Here is a 6,089-nt window from a genome sequence, read left to right as displayed (position 1 = left end):
GTGAGCAAGCAAGTTGGATGCACACCCACTTAGTTTCTTTTGTTGAGCTTTCATATATTTATAGCTCTAGTGCATCCGTTGCATGGAAATCCCTACTCCTTGCATTAACATCAATCGATGGGCATCTCCATAGCCCATTGATTAGCCTCGTTGATGTGAGATCTTCTCCCTTTTGTCTTCTCCACATAACCCCCATCATCATATTCTATTCCACCCATAGTGCTATGTCCATGGCTCACGCTCATGTATTGTGTGAAAGTTTATAGGTTTGAGATTACTAAAGTATGAAACAATTGCTTGGCTTGTCATCGGGGTTGTGCATGATGGGAGCATTCTTGTGTGACGAAAATGGAGCATGACTAAACTATATGATTTTGTAGGGATGAACTTTCTTTGGCCATGTTATTTTGAGAAGACATAATTGCTTGGTTAGTATGCTTGAAGTATTATTATTTTTATGTCAATATGAAATTTTGTCTTGAATCTTTCGGATCTGAATATTCATACCACAATTAAGAAGAATTGCAATGAAATTATGCCAACTAGCATTCCACATCAAAAATTATCTTTTTTATCATTTACCTACTCGAGGACGAGCAGGAATTAAGCTTGGGAATGCTTGATACGTCTCCAACGTATCTATAATTTTGATTGCTCCATGCTATATTATCTACTATTTTGGGCAATATTGGGCTTTATTTTCCACTTTTATATTATTTTTGGGACTAACCTATTAACCGAAGGCCCAGCCTAGAATTGTTGTTTTTGCCTATTTCAGTGTTTCGAAGAAAAGGGATATCAAACGGAGTCTAATTGACCTGAAACTCCACGGAACCTGTTTTTGGACCAGAAGAAGCCCACGGAGTACCGGAAGTTCACAAGGGGAGTCACGGGCTGCCCACGAGGGTGGGGGGTGCACCCACCCCCCTAGGGCGCGCCCCCTACCTCGTGGACAGCCCGGAGGTCCACCGACGTACTTCTTTCACCCATATATACCCACGTACCCTAAAAACTTCGAAGACGAGAATAGATCGGCAGTTCCGCCGCCGCAAGCCTCTATAGCCACCAAAAACCAATCGGGACCCTGTTCTGGCACCCTTCCAGAGGGGGGAACCCTCACCGGTGGCCATCTTCATCATCCCGGCGCTCTCCATGACAAGGAGGGAGTAGTTCACCCTCGGGGCTGAGGGTATGTACAAGTAGCTATGTGTTTGATCTCGCTCTCTCTCGTGTTCTTGACTTGGCACGATCTTGATGTATCGCGAGCTTTGCTATTATAGTTGGATCATATGTTTCTTCTCCCCCTCTACTCTCTTGTAATGGATTGAGTTTTCCCTTTGAGGTTATCTTATCGGATTGAGTCTTTAAAGATTTGAGAACACTTGATGTATGTCTTTCCGTGCGTATCTGTGGTGACAATGGGATATCACGTGATTCACTTGATGTATGTTTTGGTGATCAACTTGCGGGTTCCGCCCATGAACCTATGCATAGGGGTTGGCACACGTTTTCGTCCTGATTCTCCGGTAGAAACTTTGGGGCACTCTTTGAGGTTCTATGTGTTGGTTGAATAGATGAATCTGAGATTGTGTGATGCATATCGTATAATCATACCCACGGATACTTGAGGTGACATTGGAGTATCTATGTGACATTAGGGTTTTGGTTGATTTGTGTCTTAAGGTGTTATTCTAGTACGAACTCTAGGGTTGTTTGTGACACTTATAGGAATAGCCCAACGGATTTATTGGAAAGAATAACTTTGAGGTGGTTTCGTACCCTACCATAATCTCTTCGTTTGTTCTCTGCTATTAGTGACTTTGGAGTGACTCTTTGTTGCATGTTGAGGGATAGTTATATGATCCAACTATGTTATTATTGTTGAGAGAACTTGCACTAGTGAAAGTATGAACCCTAGGCCTTGTTTCCTAGCATTGCAATACCGTTTACGCTAACTTTTATCTTTAGTTACCTTGCTGTTTTTATATTTTCAGATTACAAAAACCTATATGTACCATCCATATTGCACTTGTATCACCATCTCTTCGCCGAACTAGTGCACCTATACAATTTACCATTGCATTGGGTGTGTTGGGGACACAAGAGACTTTGTTATTTGGTTGCAGGGTTTCTTGAGAGAGACCATCTTCATCCTACGCTTCCCACGGATTGATAAACCTTAGGTCATCCACTTGAGGGAAATTTGCTACTGTCCTACAAACCTCTGCACTTGGAGGCCCAATAACGTCTACAAGAAGAAGGTTGCATAGTAGACATGTCTAACCTGAGCCTAAGGGCAGCAGTCCTACCTGCAGGCTTAGCTTCGGCAAGCTTCCACTTCAGGTCGTGCCTACCCTCAAGATCCGTGCGGGCCTCATCCACCCGGTGATTGACCTCCTCCTGGGCCTTGGCCTCGCGAGCACCAACGGCATCTTCCGCTTGGGCAACTAGATGTTCCCTCATCTTCAGTTGCTCAAGCTCGAGGCTACGCTCCACGACTTCCAGTGCCAACGCCTCCTCGCGCCTCCGGAACTCTTCTTCTTTGGCGGGCGTCCCCCTCAACGATGCAAGAGCGGCTCTGCGTGCCTCTACTTGCCGATCCAAGGAGGCACTCCAGGCTTGCTGCTCCCACGCGCGCTCCTCCGCGGCCTCGCGGCGGCGGTCAACTTCTCAGGCCTCTTCCAGAGCTCGGGAGCAGGCTTCACGCGAGGTTGCGAGAGAAGCTTCAGCCTTCGCATTATCAAGCTCGCGCTGGAGACGCCCGAGGTTGATGGCCACCTTCAACTTATGCCGCTCCACCGCCAACCAAAGACCCTCGGCCTCGAGGCGCGCGTTGACACCTGCGAGTTCTTCACCGAGTCGGTTCATCGCGCCCATTGCCTCCTGGAAGAGCTCCTGACGAACAACGCTCTGTCCGTGCTCGAACTCAAGCGCATGGCCCATCTCATCCTCCACCATGGGGGCTGCAGGCGGGGCCCGAAGCGGCACGCCCCCTCCCAGCAGGAGGCTGGGGGCCGGCGCACGACAGGAGGCCAGCCAAACCTTGCAAGGGCCCCGGACGAGTCGGGGCCCGCTGCTTGAAGGGGCGCCCGAGACTGAAGCCATCCAGCTGTCGTCCACAATCAAAGGAGGAGCCCTCGTCATACTCGCTGAGCTCCTGGCAAGGAAGTGGAGGAGGGACGGCGGGGGCGTAAGCTCAAGGCGCCATGGAGGCGAGTACGCCCCTGCAACTGACCCCGCGCGGAAGGCGGCGTGCAAGCTAGGGGCGCTCAAGGTCAGCGGGGGAGACGAGGAGAGAGAAGACTGCTTCTCGGGAGACTCAGCGGCTGTGGCAGAAGGGACCCTGAAGAGCCAACGTCAGGGAGGAAAGCAGCACTCAAGAAGCCACAAAGATACGGTACTTACTCGTCAATGGCGATGTACTTCCTTTGCTTCAACGGCCCGGAGATGCCACCGCTGCCGCTCGGGGACCTCTTCCTCTTCCGGAGCTCCTTGAAGTCCATGCAGAGCCGACCAAAGCGTTGGACATGGCAACTAGTTCGAGGTTCAGCGGGGGAAGCACTTGAAGGGACAACCTCAGGGGCGCCAAGCCGAGGAGAGCCGTCGGGTGTCGTCTCGCGGCGACCTGCCGAGGTCTTAGGAGCTTCGGCGTCAGGAGTCGCGTGCTGCATCGCCCCTGCAGCTGTGACGCCTCGGGAGCCCTAGGCGGCAACAGCTCCCCGGTGCTAGGGCCATCGGCCTCGGACGGTGCTCGCCTCCCTGCATCCACACTTGGGGTGAGCTCGGCGCCGGCAGCGAAGAGGGGAACCATGCTGACGGGATTCTCGCGGGGCCCCACCAGGCCGTCTTGGCGCAGCCCCTGATACGTCTTCAACGTATCTATAATTTTTGATTGCTCCATGCTATATTATCTACTGTTTTGGACTATATTGGGCTTTATTTTCCACTTTTATATTATTTTTGGGACTAACCTATTAACCAGAGGCCCAACCCAGAATTGCTGTTTTTTGCCTATTTCAGTGTTTCGAAGAAACGGAATATCAAACGGAGTCCAAACAGAATTCAACCCAGAATTATGTTACACCCACGTCGACGCTCGGCATGATGGTTGGAAGCAAATGCAAGTTCATACCAAAAGATTGTTAACAACAATACCTACTCGCGGATGACAAGGTAGTACAACTACCAATACCAAACTAACTAATCTTTTTACTCCTGGCCCTAGTGTTCGTCTGGTAGAAAATCTTGCAGAGAACCAGCTCCCGCTCCTTCTCTTGCTCCAAGTCCCCGAGGTGGTACTGGTGCATCACCCAGTTGGTCCTCTGCTGGTCGAAGTTCTTGTTGGTGTGCAGCACCAGAACCTTTTTTGCTGCCTGTCTACCGGCTGTTGACCATCACCGGCAAGGTATTGCCGGTCTTGTGCCACATCGCGTGCATGCCGCACTCCGACTGTATCTTGCGACGCGTCCACGCGCCCCTTTGAACGCCTTGGAATTGTGCTAGAAGAAATGATTCTAGCCACTCAGTGTGATACCAGCAGTATTGTGGAATACAAGTTTTAGTGTACCTAGTTGGCATTTTCATAACATCTTTGGCATGTTGCAGTCACTTGTTTCACTTTTTATTAACTGTCAAATTGTAATTGCTTCACCAGGTCTGTGTGTTAAAAGAAAAATAGAGCGACTGGATTCCAGATAGACTAATCCCTTGTTGAACAAGGCAACGAGCTTGTAATCCATGTAGTCTTCTGATGGTGTGGGCACTTCGCAAATTACAACTTTCTGCAAACAAAGGTCGAGCCAAAAGCTTGACGTGTCTCGTGCGTAGTAGGCAGGAGTGTCCGGCGGGCCGCGAGGCTCGATGGCGGCGGTATCCAAAGATGGAAGGGTGATCTCTCACTGGGTGTTGATATCCACGAGACGCCATGGACTACCAGATTGGTGGATGAGGACGACCCAGTTGGCCTTCATGACCGCCTAGTAGTGGCCGCGCATGAAGGGCAGGTGGACGGGTAGTGGTAGCATGTCGAGGGGCACCACGGCAACCTCCTTAGGATCGTCAAGTCGGTGTCTGGGCCACCTGCGAGGATCGGGCATCAGCAAGCAGGGTGTCTTGAAAAGAGCCGGCCGGTTGCAGACGAGTAGACGGTACAAAGACACCGAGCATGCAGCCAGATGGACGGTGCTGAGTAGGTCCATACGACTACAGATCTGCTCCAAGAGAACATCGGGGAGGGAATTCCAATCGCGGCTCTTCGTGTCAGTCGGTTCTGCCATTGGGGTTTTCGGTGCCTGCGAGCCAGCGGGGAAGTGGATTCGGGCGGGCGAGTGAAGAAGCTTCTCCTCGTGTGGCCGAGCAGTGAGCGGGGGGATATGGTACGCGCGAGCTACCAAGGAAGATGGCGCGGGCGGGCGAGCAGTGAGCGGGGGTAAATGGTGTGCGGCCGACGATGGGGAAGAGAGGAGGAAGAAGAGTGGAAGACAGGGAAGAAAGTGCATTCAATCTCAATTCTACTAGTACTACTACCAGGATATACCGTCCTTCGGAGTGTAAATAGTTACACCGATGACATGTGGGTCTACCACAACAGGGCCCATATGTCAGTTAATGGAGGACAGAGGTGCGTAGGCATATTTGCGGAAGCGTACTCTACCGGCAAACATGATGGCAGTACTGGGTAAGGCTGATTTAGTAACACCAACACGTTGGTTCAGCTTATTAATTACGTGTCCCATCTGCTGCAGCGTGTATTGTCACTTCACTGCGAAGTCTAGTTGAATAGTTCTCTCTGACCGAGATGGGGAATAAATGGATCGCGAGGACTTCCTTTCTATAGTATCCCTATGCCTCTACGCTCACTTCACTCATTTTGCTCCGTACCTAGTCACTTGTTGAAATCTGTAGAAAGACAAATACTCCGTATTTGAGAACAGAGGGAGGCTTTTACTCCATACTACTCCCTCCGTTCAAAATAGATGACTCAACTTTGTACTATATTTGGGAACAGAGGGAGTATCACCATATGGAGGGAACAGAGGAAGCTGGAAATATGAACATGTCAATGGGAGGGAGTAAGCCCCATGCATGCA

Source organism: Triticum urartu, chromosome 2 (genome assembly GCF_003073215.2).
Source record: "Triticum urartu cultivar G1812 chromosome 2, Tu2.1, whole genome shotgun sequence".
NCBI lineage: Eukaryota > Viridiplantae > Streptophyta > Magnoliopsida > Poales > Poaceae > Triticum > Triticum urartu.
Note: the sequence above shows the minus strand (reverse complement) of the source record.